Below are 7,253 nucleotides of genomic sequence, written 5' to 3'. Positions count from 1 at the left end.
CACAGGCTTTTGTGGCAGCCCAAGGTTGTGCAAGCATGCAGGATGCCACACCCAGCCCAGGCTCACGGCCTCCCTGCCCTCCCCTGGGAGGAGCAAGCTTCACAGAAGAAACCTTTGAATCCCGCCTACTCTGAGGCCCGGCTAGAGGAAGGAAGAGAAGACTTTCAAAGCCCTTAGGCTCCTTCATTATCTGCCCTATTGCCAGGCTATCTTTTTCTGACTGCTCAAATCTTGCCCCTTCTACCATTTGGCAGGTAAAGCCCCAAGCAGAATGCTTGGTTCTGGATTTCACCTCTCAATGACCTGGCTTCATTTAGTGTCTTCTCTCTTTTTCCTGTCATGTCTACTGCCCCTCACCACTGGATCCTTGTCAGCAGTTCACAGATATGCTGTAATAGCTCCCACCTAAAAATCCCTTGGAGTCCTTGAGTGGTGCAAACCTTAAACATGGCAGCTGCTAACCAAGCGCATCCCATCTCAGAAAGGTTGAAGATTTGAGTTCACCCAGAGACACCTTGGAAGAAAAGTATGGCAGTCTACTTCCAAAAACTCAGCCATTGAAAACTCTATGGAGAACAGTTCTACTTTGACACAAATGGGGTTGCCATGAGTTGGAATCCACTCAATGGCAACTGTTAAAAATTTCTTGACCCCACTGTCTCCTCTGCCTTCTGCCCCATTTCTCTGCTTCCCTGAGCAGCAAAACTCTTGGAAGAACAGTCTGTATTCCACATCTTCCTGTCCTTACCTCCCATTCTGTCCTCTCCTGCTACACACTTTAGTCTCCACCATTCCACGGAACTGTCCTTAACAAGTTTGCCAATGACCTCCATGTTGCTAAATCCAGTGGTCAATTCTCAGATCTCATTCTGACCTATGAGCAGCTTTAGACATGGTGATCACTCTGTCCTCCATGAAACTGTTTGCCTTATAGATGCCACACTCTCCTGATTTTCTCCCTGTCTCTCTCTGGCTGCTCCTTCTTGGTCTCCTTGCTGGCTCTTATCCTTTGCCAGTCCAAGTCCCCTCCCCCGTCCTCAGTCCTTGCACCTCCTAACCTCTTTCCACACTCACTCTTTTATGGATTTCAACCAGTCTCATGGTCTTGTATTCTATTTAGACAGTGAGGACTCCCAGCTCTGACTTCCTCCTGGGGTTCTAGATTTGAATATCTAAGTGGCTACTTGTCACCTTCACTTGAATGCCCGCTGGGTACCTCCATCATAGCATGTCTAAAACTGAACTTGATTTCCCACCATGTGCCCGCAATGATTCTTCCTCTCTTCTTTCCCATCTCGTAAAGGGGAACGCCATTTGCCAGTTGCTCGGGTCAAAAACCATGAATCCTACTAGACCCTTTCTGTTCCTCTCCATTCCCATCTAATCAGATTTACCACATTCTGTTGGTTCTTTCTCTTAATCTCTCCTTTTAAATGTGAACTTCAAATTAAGGTATATTATACATGCAGAAAGGTGGTATCTCAAATCACTGGAGTTCCAGGCTCATTTTTTATATTTTCTGCCCCAGACCTACGATAAGCCAATTCTGCAAGGAGCCCTGGTTCCTTTTATTGGAGAATGTATTAGAAATGAATATCTGGGCACTAGGTGTGCTTTTTGCAACTAAGGTATTATTGCGTCTAGGCCCTCTCAGCCAACAGAGAAAGGAAATATATGTGTGTACACTAGCCTGTGTGTGTACACATATCTATAAATATTTCTTCATGTGTCCATCTGTATCTATATTAACCTAAGCATGAGTTCATAATGATGTCTCCAACTCTACATAGGTCATTTTAGCCAGTACTATATGGGTCATTTTAGCCTTCTTCCCTTGGGCAACTAGACTCCAACAGTGAGAAACTTGACTCCCACCATTTGCCATCCATTTCCTTAATTGTTCGATTTCGGTATACATGTATAGTGTTTCAGAATTGTTAACTGGTAACCCAGTGGGACCAGTTAGTCAATGTTCAACCATTTCAGGAGACAGCATATGATCAAGAGCTGATGGTACTGAAGGAAGAGGTCCAAGCTGCACTGAAGGCACTGGCAAAAAACAAGGCTCCAGGAATTGACAGAATATCAACTGAAATGTTTCAACAAACAGATGCAGTGCTGGAAGTGCTCACTCGTCTATGCCAAGAAATTTGGAAGACAGCTACCTGACCAACCAACTGGAACAGATCCATAATTGTACCCATTCCAAAGCAAGGTGATCCAACAGAATGGGGAAATTATTGAACAATATCATTAATATCACACGCAATTAAAATTTTGCTGAAGATCATTCAAAAGCAGTTGCAGCAGTACATCGACAGAAAACTGCCAGAAATTCAAGCTGGATTCAGAAGAGGATGTGGAATGAGGGATATCATTGCTGATGTCAGATGGATCATGGCTGAAAGCAGAGAATACCAAAAAGATGTTTACCTGTGTTTCATTGACTATACAAAGGCATTTGACTGTGTGGCTTATAAGAAATTATGGATAACATTGGGAAGAATGGGAATTCCAGAACACTTAATGGTGCTCATGAGGAACCTGTACTTGGACCAAGAGGCAGTCTTTCTAACAGAACAAGGGGATACTGTGTGGTTTAAAGTCAAGGAAGGTGTGAGTCAGGGTTGTATCCTTTCACCATATTTATTCAATCTGTATGCTGAGCAAATAATCCAAGAAGCTGGACTATATGAAGAAGAATGCAGCATCAGGATTGAGGAAAGACTCATTAACAACCTTCAATACGCAGATGACACAACCTTGCTTGCTGAAAGTGAAGAGGACTTGAAGCATTATTGATTAAGATCAAAGACCACAGCCTTCAGTATGGATTACACCTCAACATAAAGAAAACAAAAATCCTCATGATTGGACCAAGAAGCAACATCATGATAAGTGGAGAAAAGATTGAAAGTTGTCAAGGATTTCATTTTACTTGGATCCACAATCAACACCCATGGAAGCAGCAGTCAAGGAATCAAACAACGCATTGCATAGGGTAAATCTGCTGCAAAAAGATCTCTTTAAATTGTTAAAAAGCAAAGATGTCACTTAGTTAAAAAACTAAGGTGCACCTGACCCAGGCCATGGTGTTTTCAACTGCCTCATATACACGTGAAAGCTGGACAATGAATAAGGAAGACTGAAGAAGAATTGATGCCTTTGAATTATGGTGTTGGCGAAGAATATTGAATATACCACGGACTGCCAGAAGAACAAACAAATCTGTCTTGGAAGAAGTACAGCCAGAATGCTCATTAGAAGCAAGAATGGTGAGACTTTGTCTCACATACTTTGGATATGTTGTCAGGAGGAACCAGTCCCTGGAGAAGGACATCATGCTTGGTAAAGTAGAAGGTCAGTGAAAAAGAGGAAGACTCTCAAAGACAGAGACTGACACAGTGCCTGCAACAGTGGGCTAAAGCTTAACAACGATTGTGAGGATGGCGCAGGACCGGGCAGTGTTGCGTTCTGTTGTACATAGGGTCACTATGAGCTGGAACCGACTCGACAGCATCTAACAACAACAATCCCAATGGGAAACAACATTATCAACTAGAGTAGAGTGCTTATGTACAGTTCTTTTTGCCTTTAGTCTTACAGACTCCATTCTTTTCCAAACATACTTAGGTCAACACCTTTTCCCTACACTGATTTCAGTGAGGTTATTCTGTACTCATAATTTTTTTTTTTTTTTTGGTCACAGTCTTCATTCCATCCTGAGATCCCTGGCCTCCTAAATTATTATTTTTTTTAATTGCATACCTTAAGACTCACTCTTTGTTCTGTAAAGTTCTGTAGGTTTTGAAAAATGCATAGTATCATGTATCCACCATTTTAGTATGATACAGAGTAGTTTCACTGCCCTAAAAATTCCTGTGCATCACTTCTTCAAACCCTACCATCGCCTATGGTTTTATCTTTTCCTGAATGTTATATAAATGGAATCATACAATACGTAGCCTTTTCAGACTGACTTCTTCAACCTGGTAATATATATTTAAGATTCATCTATGTATTTGCATTCCTTATTCATCTTATTATTTCTTGATAGCTCATTCATTTTTAATAGCTTTATTGATATGTAATTCACATAATTTGCCAACTAAATTGTATTTTTTAGTATATTGGTATATTTAGTGTATGTTGTTGTTGTTAGGTGCAGTCAGGTTAATTCCTATCAGCAACCCCATGCACAACAGAATGAAACACTGCCCGGTCCTGTGCCATCCTCACTATTACTGCTGTTTGAGCCCATTGTTGCAGCCACTGTGTCAATCCATGTCATTGAGAGTCTTTCTCTTTTTCTCTGACCCTCTACTTTACCAAGCATATGTCCTTCTCCAGGAACTGGTCCCTCCTGATAACATATCCAAAGTATGTGAAACAAAGTCTCACCATCCTCCGTTCTAATGAGCATTCTGGCTATACTTCTTCCAAGAGAGATTTGTTCATTCTTCTGGCAGTCCATGATATACTCAATATTCTTTGCCAACACCATAATTCAAAGGCACCAATTCTTCAGTCTTCCTTATTCATTGTCCAGCTTTTGCACACATATGAGGCAATTGAAAAGATCATCACTTGAGTCAGGCGTACCTTAGTCCCTAAAGTGACATCTTTGCTTTTTAACACTTCAAAGAGATGTTTTGCAGCAGATTTACCCAATGCAATACATCATTTGATTTCTTGACTGTTGCTTCCATGGGTGTTGATTGTGGATCCAAGTAAAATGAAATCCTTGACAACTTTCAATCTTTTCTCCACTTATCATGATGTTGCTTATTGGTCCAGTTGTGAGAATTTTTGTTTTCTTTATGTTAAGATGTAATCTATACTGAAGGCAGTGGTCTTTGATCTTCATCAGTAAGTGCTTCAAGTCCTCTTCACTTTAAGCAAGCAAGGTTGTGCCATCTCCATATTGAAGGTTGGTAATGAGTCTTCCTGAAGTCCTGATGCTATGTTCTTCTTTATGTAGTTCAGCTTCTCAGATTATTTGCTCAGCATACAGATTAAATAAATATGGTGAAAGAAGACAATCCTGACTCACACATTTCTTGACTTTAAACTACGCATTATCTCCTTTTTCTGTTCCAACTGCGTCTTGGTCTATGCACAGGTTACACATGAGCACAATTAAGTGTTCTGGAATTCTCATTCTTCACAATGTTATCCATCATTTCTTATGATCCACACAGTTGAATGCCTTTGCATAGTCAATCAAATACAGGTAAACATCTTTCTAGATTCTCTGCTTTCAGACAAGATTCATCTGACATCAGCAGTGATATCCCTCGTTCCACATTCTTTTCTAAATCTGGCTTGAATTTCTGGCAGTTCCCTGTCTATGTACTGCTGTAGCCGCTTTTGAACGATCTTCCGTAAAGTTTTACTTGTGTGTGATGTTAATGATATTGTTCGATAATTTCCGCATTCTGTTGGATCACCTTTCTTTGGGAATGGGCATAAATATGGATCTCTTCCAGTCAGTTGGCCAGTTGGCTGGCATTTAAATTTCTTGGTGTAGAGGAGTGAGCATTTCCAGTGCTGTATCCATTTGTTGAAACATCTCAATTGGTATTCTGTCAATTCCTGGAGGCTTGTTTTTCGCCAATGCCTTCAGTGCAGCTTGGACTTCTTCCTTCAGTCGGTTCTTCATCATATGCTGTCTCCTGAAATGGTTGAACATTGACCAATTCTTTTTGGTACAGTGACTCTGTATATTCCTTCCATCTTTTTTTGACACTTCCTCAGTTGTTCAATATTTTACCCATAGAATTTTTGTTCAGTTCTTTCAGCTTAAGAAATGCCAGTGTGCTCTTCCCTTTTGGTTTTCTAACTCCTGGTCTTTGCACAATTCATTGTAATACTTTACTTTGTCTTCTTGAGCTGCCCTTTGAAATCTTCTGTTCAGCTCTTTCACTCAGGGCTTTGAAGTGGTTATTTACGGTTCGCTGCCCTGTGAGAATCTGCATTTCCAACCTAGATATACTGAATCAGAATCTACAGTTTAACAATATCCTCAGGTGATTCTAATCTAATCATACTTTGGCTGAAAGTATGAATTTTCTTCAGCTTCAACTTGAACTGGCATATGAGCAATTGATGGTCTGTTTCACAGTTGGCCCCTGGCCTTGTTCTTTTATTTATTGATTTTATTGTGCTTTAGGTGAAAGTTTATAACTCAAGTTCATTTCTCATTCAAAAATTTATACATATATTGTTTTGTGACATTAGTTGCAATCCCCACAATATGACAGCACACTCCCGCTTTCCACCCGGGGTTCCCTGTGTCCTGTTGACCAGTTCCTGTCCCTTCCTGCCTTCTCATCCTGCTTTTGGACAGGAGCTCTCCATTTGGTCTCATGTATCTGATTGAACTAAGAAGCACACTCCTCACATATATTATTTTTTGTTTTGTAGTCCTGTCTAATCTTTGTCTGAAGAGTGGGCTTCGGGAATGGTTTCAGTTCTGGGTTAATAGTATGTCTGGGGGCCATAGACCTGGCCTTGTTCTAATTGATGATACTGAGTTTCTGCATCTTCTCTTTTCACCGATGTAGTGGATTTGATCCTGTATATTCTATCTGGTGAGGTCCACGTGTTTGGTCACTGTTGATGTTGTTGAAAAAAGGTATTTCCAACGAATAGGTTGTTGGTCTTGCAAAATTCTATTATGCGATCTTCTGTGTCATTTCTATCACCAAGGCCAGATTTTCTACCTACTGATCCTTCTCTTTTGTTTCCAACTTTCCCATTCCAGTCACCAGTGATTATCAATACATCTTGATTGCATGTTTGATCAATTTGAGACTACAGAAGTTAGTAAAAATCTTCAATTTCCTCATCTTTGGCATTAGTAGCTGGTGCATAAATCTGAATAATAGTCATATTAACTGTTCTTCCTTGTAGGTGTATTGTTATGGATTGAATTATGTCCCCTCAAAATGTATGTCAACTTGGCTAGGCCATGATTCTCAGTATTGTGTGATTGTTCGCCATTTTGTCATCTGATGTGATTTTCTGACGTGTTGTAAATCCTACCTGTGTGATGTTAATGAGGTGGGATTAGCCCCAGTTATGTTAATGAGGCAGATTCAATCTACAAAATTAGATTGTGTCTTAAGTCAACCTCTTTTTTTTTTTTTTTAATATTTGATTGTACTTCAGGTGAAGGCTTACAGAACAAATAGTTTCTCATGAAACAGTAGTACACATGTTGTTTTATGACATTGGTTAACAACCCCACA

Source organism: Trichechus manatus, unplaced genomic scaffold, assembly GCF_000243295.1.
Source record: "Trichechus manatus latirostris isolate Lorelei unplaced genomic scaffold, TriManLat1.0 scaffold00088, whole genome shotgun sequence".
NCBI lineage: Eukaryota > Metazoa > Chordata > Mammalia > Sirenia > Trichechidae > Trichechus > Trichechus manatus.
The sequence above is the reverse complement of the archived record's forward strand: the minus strand, read 5'-3'. Positions refer to the sequence as shown.